The sequence below is a fragment of the Crinia signifera genome, chromosome 1 (assembly GCF_055691185.1).
Source record: "Crinia signifera chromosome 1, ASM5569118v1, whole genome shotgun sequence".
NCBI classification, from domain to species: domain Eukaryota; kingdom Metazoa; phylum Chordata; class Amphibia; order Anura; family Myobatrachidae; genus Crinia; species Crinia signifera.
The window spans coordinates 174178229-174197387 of record NC_139217.1 but is presented as its reverse complement, the minus strand read 5'-3'; the positions used below and the strand labels follow the sequence as shown (position 1 = coordinate 174197387).

The 19159-nt window shown below is 41.3% G+C and overlaps 1 long non-coding RNA gene across 1 annotated transcript in view; it reads left to right on the top strand.

The window, feature by feature from the left end:
* The first annotated feature begins 841 nt into the window (after window positions 1-841).
* Window positions 842-19159, top strand: part of LOC146026828 (uncharacterized) — a 39935-nt gene continuing 21617 nt past the window's right edge. The window contains exon 1 of the long non-coding RNA XR_014454555.1: window positions 842-878. This is a non-coding gene — a long non-coding RNA (uncharacterized LOC146026828). The remainder of the gene's footprint in view (window positions 879-19159) is intronic.

The window sequence follows — 19159 nt, the reverse complement described above, 5'->3', positions numbered from 1 at the left end:
GAAGGTCCCTCTAATGTTTTTAACTTATTTACTATCTTCTTTTGTCATTTTATATTTCACATATGTCCACCTTAAGAAATGTATATTAGTGAACTCTTATTGCCAGTATGCACCGCTCAAATTTCACTTCATTCTTTTTCACACAGTGATCCCCACACGCATCTAAAGTGAGGAACCATGGCAACGGGACGCCGGAAGAGGCCCACTCCAGGATGCCATGGCAACTGCCTAACAGTGCGTATGGAAGTCATCCCGCAGTGCGATCCCGGAAGTGCTAAAGGAGTTGACACCAGAAGCGCATCATGGAGAACACACACAGATGGGAGACCTGTCTCTTCCCAACCTGACCTGTCTCTTCCTTCTGTCTGTCCATCTATGCACAATATCTTGCTCTGTTTACCCATCATGCAGTGGCGTAGCTTTGTTTGGGGCACCCCCCCGCCGTTAATGGGGAGGCGCCCCCCCTCTCGCCCCCCCTCTCCCGTGCCACCTCCCCCCATTGCCGCAGGCTTACCTGTCCGCGCGTCCCGGCTCCCCTCCTGGCTTCAATTAATTCTATGCAGACGGACCACGATAAAATGGCTGCCCCCATACCGCAGACAGTTTCAGAGAACAGTCTGCTTTATGGGGCGGCCATTTTATCGTGGTCCGTCTCCATAGCATTGATTGAAGCCAGGAGGGGAGCCGGGACGCGCGGACAGGTAAGCCTGCGGGGGATGGGGGGCGGGGGGATTACTATAGTACCGCAGCCCCCCCGGCGCCCCCATATGCACAGCGCCCCCCCGCGACCGCGGGGGCTGCGGTGCTATAGCTATGCCACTGCCATCATGCCTCCATATGCTGCTCTGTCCATCCACCCATCTATGCCCAACATGGTGGTATGTCCATCTGCCCAGATATGCTCAATATGGCGCTCTGTCCATCTGTCTGTTCATCCGTCTATTTATGCCCAGTCCCTCAGTCAAACTGTCTGTTTATGCCCCCATTTGGTGCTCTGTCCATCCATGCCTCCATATGGTGCTCTGCCCATCCATGCCCCCATATGGTGCTCTGCCCATTCATGCCCTTGGTGTTAGTAATAGCTCAGGGTGTTTGGACTTCTATGGTATAGGATGGACGGTAGCTAAAATATTAAATTGCACATAAGGTGTGACATTCCACACTGTAGAATCCATTTAGTCAACAACTTACAATGCAAAGGTTGAAGTACAGGTGATTATCAGGTCTATAGCACTAGTAGTACATGTGATTACCAGGTCTATAGCACTAGTAGTACATGTGATTACCAGGTCTATAGCTCTAGTAGTACATGTGATTACCAGGTCTATAGCTCTAGTAGTACATGTGATTACCAGGTCTGTAGCACTAGTAGTACATGTGATTACCAGGTCTGTAGCACTAGTAGTACATGTGATTACCAGGTCTGTAGCACTAGTAGTACATGTGATTACTAGGTCTGTAGCACTAGCAGTACATGTGATTACCAGGTCTGTAGCACTAGTAGTGCATGTGATTACCAGGTCTATAGCACTAGTAGTACATGTGATTACCAGGTCTGTAGCACTAGTAGTACATGTGATTACCAGGTCTATAGCACTAGTAGTACATGTGATTACCAGGTCTATAGCACTAGTAGTAAACGTGATTACCAGGTCTATAGCACTAGTAGTACATGTGATTACCAGGTCTGTAGCACTAGTAGTAAACGTGATTACCAGGTCTATAGCACTAGTAGTACATGTGATTACCAGGTCTGTAGCACTAGTAGTACATGTGATTACCAGGTCTATAGCACTAGTAGTGCATGTGATTACCAGGTCTATAGCACTAGTAGTACATGTGATTACCAGGTCTGTAGCACTAGTAGTACATGTGATTACCAGGTCTATAGCACTAGTATTGCATGTGATTATCAGGTCAATAGCACTAATAGTACATGTGATTACCAGGTCTATAGCACTAGTAGTAAACGTGATTACCAGGTCTATAGCACTAGTAGTACATGTGATTACCAGGTCTGTAGCACTAGTAGTACATGTGATTACCAGGTCTGTAGCACTAGTAGTACATGTGATTACCAGGTCTATAGCACTAGTAGTAAACGTGATTACCAGGTCTGTAGCACTAGTAGTACATGTGATTACCAGGTCTATAGCACTAGTAGTACATGTGATTACCTGGTCTATAGCACTAGTAGTAAACGTGATTACCAGGTCTATAGACCTAGTAGTACATGTGATTACCAGGTCTATAACACTAGTAGTACATGTGATTACCAGGTCTATAGCACTAGTAGTACATGTGATTACCAGGTCTATAGCACTAGTAGTACAGGTGATTACCAGGTCTGTAGCACTAGTAGTACATGTGATTACCAGGTCTGTAGCACTAGTAGTACATGTGATTACCAGGTCTATAGCACTAGTAGTAAACGTGATTACCAGGTCTGTAGCACTAGTAGTACATGTGATTACCAGGTCTATAGCACTAGTAGTACATGTGATTACCTGGTCTATAGCACTAGTAGTAAACGTGATTACCAGGTCTATAGCACTAGTAGTACATGTGATTACCAGGTCTATAACACTAGTAGTACATGTGATTACCAGGTCTATAGCACTAGTAGTACATGTGATTACCAGGTCTATAGCACTAGTAGTACATGTGATTACCAGGTCTATAGCACTAGTTGCACTCAGTATTATAATAATAGTTTAGCTATTCCATTACATCACATGGGGATTAGCCTCCAAGAAAGTTGCTGCAGCTGAAATATTTTTTGTTTTATGTTTTGTGCCTAATTTTATATAATTCTTGGCACAGAAAACCCATATATTCTAAGTTACACTTTCATTGTCTTCTTGAAGTGTAAAGTCTTGTGTCTGAGCTGGGTTCTATATTAATTCCTGGGAATAGAGAATATTTGGTATCTTTGGCAGCTATATATCTAGAAACTGCATGGCAAAATCATTAGGAGAAGTTTAGTATATTCAAGGTGTAGAAATTCTCTTGCCTGTGTTTCGTAAGTATATAATCCTGCCATGGCAAAGTATTATATATTAGAAATATGATTGCATTACTGTACAGGTTGAGTATCCCTTATCCAAAATGCTCGGGACCAGGAGAATTTTGGATAACGGATTATTCCGTATTTCAGAATATTTTAATATTTCAATGATGTATTTTGAAGTATCTTGCATTTATGCTGTATAAACACATAATATACACACAAAAATATTTTATTACCACATAAAATACACACAAATATATTTTATTTGTTCAAAAAACAAGGTTTCAAAACGTGAAACAAAATGTGTGTACTATCTCAGCAGTGAATTTGAATGCCAAGCAATCATTGTCTTGCACATATATAGTGCCAGTTACATATCATGTCCCCAGTGATGCTGTTACAAATGTCCCCAGTGAGTTTTTAGCAAAAAAAAATTTTCACTTTCTGGAATGTCTGGTTTTCGGAATAATTTGGATAACGGATATTCGGATACGGGATACTCGACCTGTATATAAAATCTATGCTCATTTTGCTCTGGTACAGGCTTTTTTTTTGTAATCCCGGGATTGGCCTCCTGACACCGAAAACTGCTTAGAAACAGTTGTTTGACAGGCACAAGCAGGTGGGCAAATGCGGTGGGCATGATGCAGGGTGGGCAGACGCGGCAGTGGTTACATGTGTCATAGAGATGGTGGATGTGGCCCTGTGGACGTCGTGGTGGGGTCGGCCAGTGCGTGGCTGTGCTGCGTGACCTCTCTAACATCACGCTGCACAGTAGCACAGCATGTTTTTGGGGCAGTACCTAAGCCGAGCACTGCTCGTGCTCAGTGCTGCCCGGCAGTAAGGGCAGAAATACAAATGGCCTTGTGGGACGATTTTGTGAGAGTTCAGTCAGGGTAGCAGCGGCTGCTCCTGGCCGCAGTCTTTGCTGCCCTGTGTGTGCTGCTGCTGCAGCGGTGCTGCTGCACGGCCACGACCTGCCCCCTTCCCCTAGAGGTGGAAGCCTGCTCTCCTCACCTTCTGGAGACCAGGCACAGTGACCTATGACGTCCCAGCTATGTGCCCCCGGAGACCTGGCCCTGAGACCGCCGATAACTGGCACTGTATTGTGGCGGGAGTCCCGACTGCGTGTGTGTTAGTGCACCTGAGGAGATGCTGCGTGCGTCAAAGACCCGGCGCTGTGTGCAGGAAATGTGCAACTACTCAAGGCAGTTGTGCTGAATGGGAATCTGGGAGGGAGTAGCAAGGTTACTCAGTGCCACCTCTACTGGGACAAGGGGTATGGGATTATGAAGTATATGAAGTATAAAGCAATGCCTGTCAGGCTGTCACAGCCCTTTTAAACCCCTTGATCACTTCCGTCACCCTCTCTGCCTCCTCTCTCTCATTCCCTCTATATTTCCCCCTCCCACCTGTCAGTTATGCCTGTCATGCTGTCACATCCCATTCAAACCCTTTCCCCCTCCCTCCCTCTTTCTTTCTCTCCTCCTTTCTCTCTCTGACACAGGGGAATGGGAAAGTGCTGACACAGGGGGAGGGGGACATGGCTCTCACAGGGCGAAGGAATGGCCAAATGTGTAATAGTCATTACAGTGTGTGGCACAATGTGTAATGGGTATCACGCGTGTCAAATAATGTGTAATGTGCATCACGGTGTGTCAAATAATGTGTAATGGGCATCACGGTGTGTGGCATAATGAGTAATGGGCATCACAATGTTCAGCATTTTGTGTAATGGGCATCACAGTGTTCAGCCTTTTGTGTAATGGGCATTATGGTGTGCAGCATTTTGTGTAATGGGCATTACGGTGTGGTCCATAATGTGTAATGGGCAGTGTGATACTACACTTCCTTTCCATGAGGCCATGCCCCTTTTTGCTGCGCAGCTTTGCCGCGCAAGGGTTCCGCCTGCTGCGGGTGGGCCTGTATGCTCAAAACGTCAGGGCTGATTTCTGGTCCCAGTCCGGCCCTGGATTAGATAGATAGATATGAGATAGAGAGATAGAGAGATATAACAGAGTGATGATAGATAGATAGATAGATAGATAAATAGCTTGAGAGATAGATAGAGAGCTGTCTCCCCTCCCCCAAGGCACTTACCTTGTTAATTAAAAAGGTGGAGTAGTCATTAAGCAGGTTCTCTGGACCTTTTTGCTGCAAATCTTCTCCTCACACTCCTCCGTTAAGCTCCGTCCCTTTTTTCCTGGCTTCTCTTTGGTGGGCAGGGGCCATCTTTGTGTAGTCTTATGGGGGCAGCCATCTTCTTTTAGCTCCTGCTGCTGCTGCATGCTCGGCAGCATACAGGAGCAGAGCCATCCTCCGCCTGGCTTCCGCAGCTAGATGGCCCTGAAATACTTCTACCGGGTAACGGGGGAGGGGGAGAGATCGCTCTGCATATGTTTGTTGTCTGCTCCGAGTCAGCGGTGGAGCAGACAGCATAATAAAAAAATGAAGTGCATTTTTTTGTGTGCCCCGTGATCATGGGGACCCTCTGACCCTTGGGGCCTGGGTCAGATGTCCCCTTGACCCCCCTGTCGCCGGGCCTGACTGGGACAGCTACAAAAAGTATGGGGTTCCAGGTGGTAGTGAAGTAGACTGATGGTGGCTGCTGATGATAACATCAGTGGGAGTTCTCAGGAATGACAGGTTACGGACAATTAGACAAACTGATAATCCATATTGGCGAGTGAGTCAGGGCAGCTCACCCTTTTCTCTTTAACTAGAAACAATTATGTACACAAACGTTTATTGTACCTGAATTTTTGTCCCTCGTGTCAATTCACATTTCTACAGATATCTTTTCTATTTAGATTTCAGATCTTTTCTGTAGCTCTCAATTTTATAAAGTCAAAATGATCTTTCCTCTCCCAGCAATGATCTTTCCTCTCTTTGCAAAAAAAAAGGTTGACTTCTGTTTCCTGTACAGAAACATATTGGGGATATCATAAAATATAACTTTTATTGTTTATCACTAAAACTGCGACATATAAAAACAGGTACCATAGAAGGTAAAAGATACGATGAAAATATTAAAAAAGGATAATAATCCTCTTGTAGTGGACCCCAATGTCAGTAGATTCCTGTAATAAATTTTTCTAAATTGGATAAGTGCATCTTATCATGTGTATCACAATGTGTATCCACTATATGTAGTTGAGCAGATCAGCTGGGATTATAAGTTATTTTGTATCATTGTTTTCAGTAATGTTACTGTTGCCAACTGTATATCTGCTTTTTAAACAACTGCTGCTGGCCCCCTCTGCTGCTGCCGCTGCTGGTCCCTGCTGCAGCCATACCTGGGTTACTGGCAAATGGCCAGTATTGTTCTCGGTACTGTGCATGCGCTGGCCCCAAGCTTCTATGGGCTGCATTGGAAGCAGCCCATAGAAGCTAAATCACAGCCCCGGCACCTGTACACTGCAGATGACAGGCACTGGGACTGGCACATGTGCAGTATCGGCCTTGGTACTGTGCATGCGCATACCCCAGATTCTATGGGCTGCAGTCAAAGCAGCCCATAGAGGCATCCCGAAAGGAGGCAACACCTCCCAATGTAATTTCCTTGGGTGACTGGCAGTTCGGACTTCCAATAATAAGTCACTGTCAGTTACAGTGAAGCCAGTGCCGTCTAACAGGCTGCATCTGGCTTCACTTATTTAGAGCACAGTGCCTGATTTTACCTGGGGGTGCTGCAGTCCTGCAACCCATAGGTAAAATCCACTACTGGATAAGACCATTAAATTCAGTAATGGCCTTATTTAACAAAATCATGTAAGTGGTTGTGCCATGATATGACATTAGTACTTATATGTATTATGTATGGTGTGTTACTGTAAACCAGAAATGAAAGAACAAACCCAACTGTATACGAATATCATTTGTTTAAACTGAAATAAAGAAGTACAAAACCTTCACTACTATTACTACCCATTTTCAAGTATACAATTTTAAGTAATGGTGAAATCTTGTTACAAATAACATGTATATTGCATACGCATTCTTTTATTCTGCCATCTAAGACCTTGGCTACTTTTAAACTGGTTTGGCAGGATTAGCAGCTGGTTGCTTTCACAGATATAAGCTCCCTTCTTATTGGTACAGCTGTATGTCATTCTGTAAATAGAAAAGGCATCCAGTTGTTGCCCATGGCATAACAGTTTGGCAGTTGATGGTGGTTTTGCATGTACAGTAGATGAGTGTGGGAATGAGATACTGTGGCCTAAACTACTGCAAACCCTACATTTTAAGTGTTCTTATTCTTTTATTTACCTAGCACTGGCAAATTCTGCAGGGCTTTCTTATTACAAAGAAACACAGTAAGAAAATAATAATACATACTATAGGAGAATTTGAATTTGAAACATGAGGTTAAGGGGTCTATATATTAAGCCTTCTAAAGAAATAAAGTGTAAAGTGATTACGTACAGTACCAACCAACCAGCTTCTAATATAATGGTCATTTTTTTCAAACACAGCCAATAACAGGTTACAGTAACTTGTGACTCCCTACATCTGGAGGCAGAATATTAAGTTGCAGAAGGCCATCCCTGCTGAGGAGAGGCTGGTTAATATACCCAGTATATGTACTGTAGTTTTGAAATGTGCACAGCCAGCAGCCTTTTTTAGTGTGTATTTATCATATAGGTATCACCACACATAAATCACAGTAAATCACACATAAAAAAACAAATATTAGATTAAAAAAAAACACATGTCAAATCACTTATAATATATCCAAACACATACCATTTGTTTTAGATCTGGATGTGTTCTTTCAACCAGTTTATTGATGTTCTCAATGAGTGGCAGAACTTGCTGAGCCCAGGTGCAAAAATATCATTTAGGCCCCCTCCTCACCCCAACCCAAGTTCACAATATGTAACACGGCAATGAGTGACAGGGAGAGGAGGAGGCAGGGGGAGGCATCATGTGACAGGGAAAACAGTGGGTAACAGGAAGAGGATGATAGGGGCAGCAGTGGCCCCCTTAGTCCTCAGGGGCCCCGGTACACTGCACCTGTTGCACCAATGGTAGTTCTGCCTCTGTTTCCAACTATTCTTTTGTTTAATAATGCAGAGCATCATTTTGTGCATTTGGAATGGAGGAGCTTACCAGCTTGCTAGGAAGTGAATATACTCTGCCTAGCGAGTGGGTCTGAATCAGGACGTCTTCACTACAACGTTCATTTGCACATATATCATTGCCCTTATTTTGCATCTAAATAAACCAAACCACATTAAAAGAAGAAATTGACAAGCATGAGAATGATTACTTCACTGGTTCAAACACATAACATTACACTAGGAAAGAGCAAATATATACAGGAAGTCTGATGCGGAGAGCAGGGCCGGAGTAAACCTTCAGGGGGCTCGGGGCACTTTCGCTCAGATGCGAATTAGCATCCTTGCGAGACAACCAGAATGGTGGTACGCAGGCCTACCGTACGTGCGCACGGCATGTAAATGGATGTTTTACATAAACATCCATTCGCAGCCTGCGGTGGGACACCTATATCATTCGATGGTTGCCGACCATTGAATGAGGTTAACGGCTCAGAGCAACCTTAGATGGGCATCTGCACTCTAAGGGAAGTGGGCGAGCAGCTGACACCCGGTGCTGTCAGCTACCTGCACCCGCGTCATAGGCCTATTAGCATGGGAACGCCCATTGAAAAGTTGGGCGATCCCATTTGCTAATGGGCTGCACCGCCGCCCCCTGCCCCCCTGCAAGGATCGGTGCGTGCACCCAGCGAATAGTTGTTCGCCATGGGAACACACACCCTGTGCAGAAATGACCCTGCGCATGTGCAGACACAAAATATCGGACCCCTTGCAAACGAAGGGGTCCGAACGAACGGACCTGTATAAGGTCCTTAATTCTTGGCATCTAAGACACAAGAATACACACGTTTTTGCTGTTTAGACTAGGACCGCCAAGAAATGTCTTTGATTTAAAGTCTGTAAAGTAACCGCTGATCCAGACCTGCATTATGATATAATTATCATACTTTGTGTGCAGTATATGGTGGATTCTCAGGCATGAGATCATGGTGCTATTTATCTCTCAGCAAGTCTCCAATGCCTGATCTATTGTAAAAAAAAAAAAAAACATTCCATGACTAAGTTAACGTAACAGTGTCTATAAAACAGTTTCCATCCATGTGCAAAGTTGTGAAAACTTGATTTAAAAAAGAAAATTTAATGGCTCTAGAAATTCATAAGGTATAACCCATATGAATAAAGAACGCATGGAATTATTCTAAAATTGTGATTTACAATTTTTCCTTTAATAAAATTAAATGCACAATTATTTCTATGCTTGCCTCAAATAGAAAAATGCATATATAAAAATATCTATATTTTCCAGTCATTACGTATAAGCAGCCAGAACCAATAACATTCCAAATTCTCAGATTTTTACATATAGTTATAGCAGACCAGTTTTATTATATTATTCCTTGGCATATTAAAGTTCTTTATTGCACTATTCAGAATTACTTTATTTCACATAAAGATCTATCCTGTTCATAGTCATGAAGTCCCGCATAGCCTAACATGAAGGGTTACCCTCAGTGCTACTAGGGTTTTATCACAAATACTATAAATACCTTCCTACAGCTCTTTATTCCTCATCAAATGAAACCATTACCTGCCAACAATAATAGTAGTCTTTATAAACAGAACCAGGGCTTGGTGCAAGGCTAGGATGAGGAGGCTGCAGCTTTGAGGACTCCACCATCCCTCCCTGAGTCCTTCCCAGGCTCCCACGTTACAAGCTGTGAACAGCAGTGGAGGTGGAACACAAGACTCACAGTATGGATCAGCTGTCTGGAGGCTAAGACTACCCAGAAGTCTCTGCAGTCAGTTCACATGGTGCACATGGTGTGCTACAAATGCAGTGTCTTTCTGTACTCTGCTGGTTTGCCAATTAACACATCCACCAACTCTTGTGTACCATGGCCAGCTGTGGCGTAAATAGAAATGTTGCGCCCCCCCCCCAAAAAACAAAAAAACAAAACACAGTTTCTGGTGCAAATACTGTACATTAATTATAATTATTTTACCTACATGCTCATTGCCAGGGCTACGTACTCATTCCAAGGGGTGGCGTGGCCGCCATATTAACTTGCTAAATTGCGGCTGCAGCACCCACTCATTGGTTTCTTGCTCATTGCCAGGGGTTATGTGCTCGTTGCCAGGGATTTCTTGCTCATTTCCATGGGTTACTTGCTCATTGCCAGGGGTTACTTGCCCATTGCCAGAGGGTCACATGCTTAATGCCAAGGGTTACTTGCTCATTGCCAGGGGTTACATATGCTTGTTGACAGGGGGTGACTTACTTGTTGCCAGAGGGTTACTGCTCAGAGCACACCAGAGCTCTGGGAATCCACACTTCCAGGTAGCATTGTACACGTGGCACTCCCCTGACAGGTGCTAGAGGTCGAGTAGGACCTCTAGTGTCTGTATCCTAGAAAGCAGCGGCCATCTGTATGGAACCTGCAGAGAGCCGGTGCGCCCTTGGGACCTGCTTCCCCTGACGCGGCTTGGCCTGCATTGCGCCACTGATGAGCAGCACCACATTGTGAGTGTGGATAAGCTGTCAGACACAGTGGGCACATGGTGCTGTAGAGGGATTTGATCGACCCCCCCCCCCCCCCCATGGATTAAACCTGGAAGTGCAGGCATAGCAAAGGAAAGATATAGTAAAAGCCAACCAACGCGTTTCGATTAAAATCTTTGTCAAGACCATGACAAGGATTTTAATCGAAACACGTTGGCTGGCTTTTTGGACCTGCACAACTTTTCTTTTTGCTTTGGACCATCTTGTTGTCACTGTTGGACATGGGTACTCACCAACATCCTTGACTCATCCGGAAAGTTTTTGGTTTGTTGCTAACGTGAGTCCTATATTACCATCCACCCACCCTTGGATCTATTCTTCAGTGTACTTGTGGTCCTGTTTTAAATTTTAAATGTTTTTTTTGGTAATAAAAGTATTTTTCAAGTGAAAGAAACCCAGATTTGCTTTAAAATCTTCCATGAATTGTGAGTTATCGGTACGCTAACTTAAAAAGAAACCATTATATGTGTTACACCATTGAATTTGAGTGAGTGGAAATGTACGCTTAATTGAATTACTCGGACACCTTGGTGGATTCTGGTGAAGGTCATTTAAAATCACCATAAAGATACCTTTATGAGCTTCAGATACATACTCTTTTTGTGAGTGTGGTATGTTCTACCCTTGTTTCATTTTCATGTTTTAAAAATGAAATCTATAGACCTACACATGTAATCCTTCTCTTTGTTTCACATATATACCACCTGTGAGAACGGGAGAAGGAGAAAATTCATACACAGACAGCGCTTGGAATATATCCTTATCCATTTCTGTATAGCAAAGGAAAGCTCTTATCGTGAACGCGATGTACCGCAAAGGCTCTTTTACATCCCACCCAGTGACACAGGTGTTTGTTTTTGTGCCACAGCCTACTACTAGGCATCTGAAGCCTGTGCTATGCCTAGTAGTTTGCACTATGACTGTGTATTTCCTGATGAGATAGGGGGGCTGGAGAAGTCTAAAGTGGAGATGCTTGAAGTTGCCTCCTGCCCTGGCTACCTGGGACCTGCAGTACAGTTTACTGTCTCAAGTAATTTCTCCTCTTCATATGGGGACCTAAAGTCCAGACCATTTGTGTCCACTATGTGGATTGTGGTCAGGAAGTCAAGATTATTTATCAATTATCATACCATAATATAGGCTATATAGTCAGTCTCCAGTGCTGCTTAAGATTGGTGAGTGACTTTAGATATTGAGGGGTAAATTTTCTCCAGTTTATTACTTTTTGAAGCTTGATACAACTGGCCCTCAATGAAATGGGTTAGACCTTCCATTTACTTGCATGCCTACTCTCAGTTTGTATTGTCTCAGTTCTCAGAAGGAACATTGACACTTATATTAGTCATGCAAAAATATTACATAGTTCATTATTTATCTGGCCGAGGAATTCTACAAGGAAGTATTTTGTGTGGCTGGCAAGGAAGCTATAAATGTGCTCTTCGGTGAGCTATTTTGTTAAATGAATCACTTTATTTCCTATAAAACAGAATTCACACCATTTCAAGGAAATGTAATTTTGTGTATCATTTTCTGACTCTTGCTGTTATTTCCTATCAGTCCTCTCAGGTGGTAATTACGAGCGGGAATACTTTGCTCATTTTTGCTTTCGCCTCTATGGGCTTCCCAGATTAGCCTAGATAACACACATTGGGTCAAGTGTAATAGAGTCTAAAGGGCCATACACAACATGTTTCAGCTCAAAGCCGCCCAGTCTGCCCCGGTGGTGAGCACTGCTGCGTGCGCCCGCATCATCGCCAGGAAAGCCATTCATCTGCTGGTATTACCAGCAGATGAGCGGCTTTGAGGACGGCTTTGCATAGTGCTGTACTATGTAAAGCCATCTTCCCCTCGTCGGCGGCGCCGGGCAGGGGGAAAGCCGCTCAGTGTGTATGCACTGAACGCCTTTTCCCCAGCAATGAACATGATCATTGTTGTCCATACACGCTGGGCATAGTCTAACAGTGTGTATGGACCTTTAGAATCAGAAAATGAGAGATTTTGGGAGAGTTTTTTCTTTTTTCTTTTTTTTTAAAAGCAGCAATCAATTAGATGGCAAATCCACCTGGTTTTGCAGTGTAAATGATTGCCGGTTTAAAAAAAAAAGGGAAAATCTCTCACTTTCTAATTCTCACACCTTATTACATTTGGTCCACATTATTACATTTGGTTATATCTCTGTGTGCAAAGTTGCTAAGGAAGATCACAGCTGATTACATTTTCTTCATAGTAGGTGAGTTGCTATTCAATAACGACACTGTAATTGTAAAAAATAAACCTTTACTGTGTGAGATAACTTGGAGAGGGGGAACATGGACCTTGGACTATACCAATACAATTTTGCAAGTTTTACCTGGAAACATCGACAAATAAACTGTTTTGGAAAGTTTTGCTTAAAGATCGTTACATGACAGAGGTTTGTGCCAAGATGGTTCCAAGGCTTCTCAATGCTGATCAAAAAGAAAATGGGAAGCGTCTCTGTACAGATATTTTGGAACACATAGAAGTCGATTTGCAAGTCATAACCTGGATGAAGGGGGACACGCTGTGGTTAAATATGTAAAATATTTTATATAGACATAAATAATATAGAAAAGGTAAAGGTGGGTACAAAACAGATACAAACATGTATATGTGTTAATTATACTCCAATTTCTGTTTTGTACCCACCTTTACCTTTTCTATATTATTTATGTCTAGATAAAATATTTTACTTATTTAACCACAGCGTGTCCTCCTTCATTGTGCTCAGCGTGATTTAACTATCTTCCACCCATTTAACCATTGTGCTCAATGACAGCACAGTGTGTAATCCCCACACAAAGCATTTGTCAGAAGAAAAGTTTTTTCTTCTATTAGGAGTCCGGCAGACTTCTTACACCTGCTGCAGCCATTTGGGGTCTTATTTATACAAAATAAAAATCGTTATATTTGTACCTTTCTATATACTAATTAGCGCCGGGGCTCTTGGGAGATTGGGACATCCCCCTTCTCTCAAGCGAAAATAACCTGGATGAAATATTGATCTTCCACTATGATCCTGAAACAAAACGGCAATCCTTGCACTGGAAAACACCATCATCACCAAGAAAGCAGGTCAAAGCAATTCCAAATTTAAATCCATGTTAACTGTTTTCTTTGATATATGAAGGGTGACGTTTTGGCAGATTGGGTACCAGAAGGTGCAAAAGTTAATCAACATTACTACAAAAATGTTCTAGAAACTTTTAAGGAAAGAATCAGAAGAAAGATGTCAGGTGTGGAATACTGGTTTCATGCTTCAAGAGCTTGGTAAACTGAAAATGTGAAAATAGGACAAGAGGAATTCTCTGGGTGAAGAATCCAATGAATAAAAGTAAAACCTCTATGTGGGGGTACTCTTGGATTTTGTTAAAACTTAACTTTTAATGTGTTCTATTAAATTATTAATTTAGTCACAGGGAAGGTATAGAATCCCTGTGGCCGGCAAAAGTATAACAAATATACATTGTAATCAAATACTGTATATTAATACATTTTGTCTAGTAGTGCCAGTAGGTAAAATATATATACTATAAAGAGTATACACTAATCTACTAATGGATTGTATGTTTGGAGACGTGCATGATTAATATTGCTGATCACCTCTCTCAAAAATTAACACAGTCCTGCACTCATCGTCACCGCAGCGCAAAAAAACTATACATAATACTATATATTGAATGGAACTATAATCTCATGAGAAGCAGCATATAATATAGTCGTTTTTGTTTTTAAGAAGATCATACAAGGTATTCTATGCCACAACAGGAAATAGGACAATCAAAGTATACTGTAAAGTCTATGTGGATTCTGTAACAAAAATCTAAATTGTTCTCTACAATAAAAGTATCAATAAACTCAATATATTGAGTCTCTGTTCTTTTTTTTCTCAATACTACAATCAAACATATATTGAATGTAAGCCTAGAGCAATAAATTGAAAGGGAGGGAATAAAAGGAGGGGGTGGGGGGGGTGTTTGTGCCCAGTCCAATGGTGGTGAGTTGCTATCTATCACAGAACAGTAGAAAAGAGTTTTAATTGCAAATTAAGTACAGGTTGAGTATCCCGTATCCGAATATCCGTTATCAGAATTATTCCGAAAACCATACTTTCCAGAAAGTGGAAAAAAAAATTTGTTTAGCTAAAAACTCACTGGGGACATCTGTAACAGCACTACTGAGGACATGATATGTAACTGGCACTATATATGTAAAAGAAAATGATTGCTTGGCATTCAAATTCAATATCTGAGATAGTACACAAATTTTGTTTCATGTTTTGAAACCTTGTTTTTTGAACAAATAAAATATATTTGTGTGTATTTTATGTGGTAATAAAATATATTTGTGTGTATATTATGTGTTTATACAGCATAAATGCAAGATACTTCAAAATACATCATTGAAATATTAAATTATTCCAAAATACGGAATAATCCGTTATCCAAAATTCTCCTGGTCCCGAGCATTTTGGATACGGGATACTCAACCTGTACAAGTATCACAGCAGTTTATAATATTGACAAATGTGATCTTGAATCAGTTAGAGGAATCCATGCAAAGACGTCTATATTCCCACCATTCTGTCTCATCAAATATTTTAAAGATCCGAGCTTGTGTATCCTTATCCATAGATTGTATGTATGGACCCCAATTTTTATAAAAGGTTTTAGCATGTTTTTCGTTTTTCGAATTCAGGTAAGGTAGTTTGTCTATCTAAATACAAAGTAGAAATGGTAAGGGCTTTAATGAAAGATGTATGGCAAAAGTTATTCCAGAACATCTTAAAAAAGCCACATTCCCAGAAGTGGTGTAGATAAGTAGTGGAGGATCCTTTGCATTTCTTACAGCATATAGTAGTTTAACAGACATGCAGCAAACACATTGAGAGAGGTGATCAGCAATATTACAATTAATCATGTACCAGTCTCCAAAAAGACAATCCGTTAAGTAGATTAGTGTATACTCTTTACAATATATATATAATTTTACCTACTCAGGGCTGCCGTCAGAAATTGTAGGGCCTGGGACTGACAAAATCCTGTGGCCGCGGCGGTGGTCCATCCGAGTCCTCTGGCATCTGTGATCTTGCTGCGGAATGCTGGGCGCCCGCACTGTAAGCCACATGATGACATCACACCATGCGCGGCTTACAGTATGGGCGCCCGGCCTTCCCGCTGCACCTATGCACTGTGCAGCAGGAGGATCCAGCCGGACCCTGGGGACTGTCTAAGTGTCTATTTGCAGTGGGCTGCAGAGGACCTGCGGCCCACCGCTGTGTAGTGGTAAGGATGGCTAAAGTGAATAGGGGTGCTGGCGGGACAGTTGTAGTCCTAGCACCCCCCTGTCAGCGGCCCTGCACCTACTGGCACTAATTGACACGTCAAAATGTATTAATATATTTGATTACAATTTATGTGTGTATTTATGTGTATTATTGTTCTGCTTTTGCCGGCCATAGGGATTCTATACCTTCCCTGTGACTAAATTAACTGTATCATTTTAACAGAACACATAAAAAATTAGTGTAGTTAGTATATTAAAGGTGGGTAGTATTGGAGGGGTAGGTTAGATATTTGGCACAATTAGCTACCATAGAAGATAAGGGCCACTTATTTACTTTCTCTTATAGGTTAGGGATAGGTTTCTTTATAGGATCCAAATACACCTGAGTTGGGGGTGGGTTGTACAGGGTGGGGGGTTATGTGGTAGGTTTGTTTTGAGGGGTTATGGGGGGTTGTTTTGAAAGGGGATTCTTCTATAAATAGATAGTTAGATATCGATCCTTCAATAAATATTGAAGTCTGTCCTTGATCTGTTGCTGTTTTATATCTGTTGCAGGCTGCTTTTGTATAATTTGATGATTGAATAATTTGGTGATAATTTGATGCACCAACAATCTTTGTTTTACATATTCCTGCTTATATATAACTAACTGTGCCCGAATGGCGCCTTTGGGTATTTTGGTTTTTATCTCCTTGACATGGGGATATTTCACAACTCCTGACTATAATCTATGGTTCACGACTGTTTTCAATATGTAGTTCATATGCTACAGCAGCATATTATCTATGTAAAATATGTGTAACGTAGTTTGAGACTTTTTGTTATGTGCAGAAAATCAATAAAAATTACTGAATAAAAAAAAAAAATCCAAGAGTGCCCCCACACAGAGGTTTTACTTTTATTCTTTGGAGTCTTCATCCAGAGAATTCCTCTTTTCCTATTTGTACAATATAACCCCCTTTCTTATATATATATATATATATATATATATATATATATATATATATATATATATTTATATATATATATATATTTATATATATATATATATTTATATATATATATATATATATATATATATATATATATATACAGCAATATCTCTAAAATTGCGCTTCTATGAACAAGTGGTCGCTGTTCAGACACTAAGGTTCCCTACCAGCAGGAACCAGCAAATTCCAACATCCCACAAGTCCTTGCAGGCTGGACTCCAAGGAGTAAGCACAGACACACATAGCAGTGGAATTATTTCCTGATTGTGTACCTGTTATAATTGGAAAATTGGTTCTGAAATACCATCTGATGTGGGAGTGACCGGTCATATTCAGAACATAGGGGACCAATTCAAGGCCACTTTTATGATAAAGGCTCTATAATAGAGAAACTTTCTCCTTTTGACCAAATACAGGTTGAGTATCCCTTATCCAAAATGCTCGGGACCAGGAGAATTTTGGATAACGGATTATTCCGTATTTCGGAATATTTTACTATTTCAATGATGTTTTTTTGAAGTATCTTGCATTTATGCTGTATAAACACATAAAATACACACATATATATTTTATTACCACATAAAATACACACAAATATATTTTATTTGTTCAAAAAAACAAGGTTTCAAAACATGAAACAAAATTTGTGTACTATCTCAGATACTGAATTTGAATGTCAAGCAATCATTTTCTTGTACATATATAGTGCTAGTTACATATCATGTCCTCAGTAGTGCTGTTACAAATGTCCCCAGTGAGTTTTTATAAAAAAAAATATTTTTTCTTCACTTTCTGGAATGTATGGTTTTATATTCGGATACGGGATACTCAACCTGTACAAGGTCAAAACTATATAAATCCACCAATAGAGGAATTCATCCCACACCATTGGATAATTAAAGAACTCCCCAGCCTAAAAGAGGCACAAATACATTTAAGACAAAAAAAACCTTGATGAAGTTCCTAACCGGAATGAAACCACCTCCCAGAAGAGAACTGCTATACAGCTTTAAATGCAGTGAATAAAAGAGAGGCTTTGTCGAACGGCGGTGAAAAGCTTTGAATTTTTTTTTAAATTATCAAAAAACGTAATCACGTAATTTTTGCGTTTTCTTTTTCTCCCTAGAGTAATACTAACCTCAATAACATGTATTTCCAGCAATTTCCCGATAATTTTGACCACTTTACATCTCACAATATTGTTTTTAGGGCAAAAGGTTGCACCGAGGTAGCTGGATAACTATGCTAAGCCACACAAGTGTGCGGCACAAACACATGGCTCATCTAGGAGAGGCACTGCAGCGGCAGACAGGATGGCAGTTTGAAAAACTAGGCCCCAAAAAGACCCCTATCTGGCTTGATCATGTTTATGATGTGCAGCCGAGGAGCAGTGGGCGTTTCATGCTGCACTGACTTGTTCTGTTTTTATCAGTTTAATACCCAATAAGCCACCTAAAATTAAAAATAAACTAGGCCCCAAAAAGCACATCATGGCAAAACTGGGCTCACCCACAATAAAAGCGGCAATGATTAAAAAAAACTAGTGCATCATTCATATAATAATTAAATTTCATAAAGAAAAGCGATCCATATAATAATCTCATTGCTCAGCTCTGTGATTAGCAGACAGGATGACAGTTTGAAATTGTAGGGCTCAAAAAGCACATAATGGCAAAAAAGAGGTGCAATATATACTTGCCACTGGGCTCACCCACAATAAAAGAAACAATGATCAAAAGAAATAATGCATCATTCATGCAATAATTACATTTTATAAGAAATCACTCTCATCAGTGTGTACATCCTTGGAGTCCTCATCATCCTCATCACACAATATCAGTTCATCATTGCTGGAATCCTCCATGAGCGATGTTTGTGTTTTGCGATGGAATTGGTGGAAAAGGTCTTCAACGATCACTCACAAGGTTCCCAGCAGTGCTGAACACTCTCTTCGAGTACACACTGGAGGGTGGGCTACTTAAGTTCTACAAAGCCAGCCTGTGCAAGGGCCTCCATATTGTCTTTTTTTCATTCCAGTATGTGAAAGGACTTTCTGACATGCCTACAATGACGCTGTCCTGAAAATAGTCCTCCACTAACCTCTGCATGGTGACCGTCTCTGATGGAGTAGTAAAGCTAGAGGTGTCACTAATACTGGTCAAAACACTTAGACCCAACCAGATGTCCAAAAATGTGTTTTTGTGGACTGTTTTCACCCCCACTAGATGTTTTT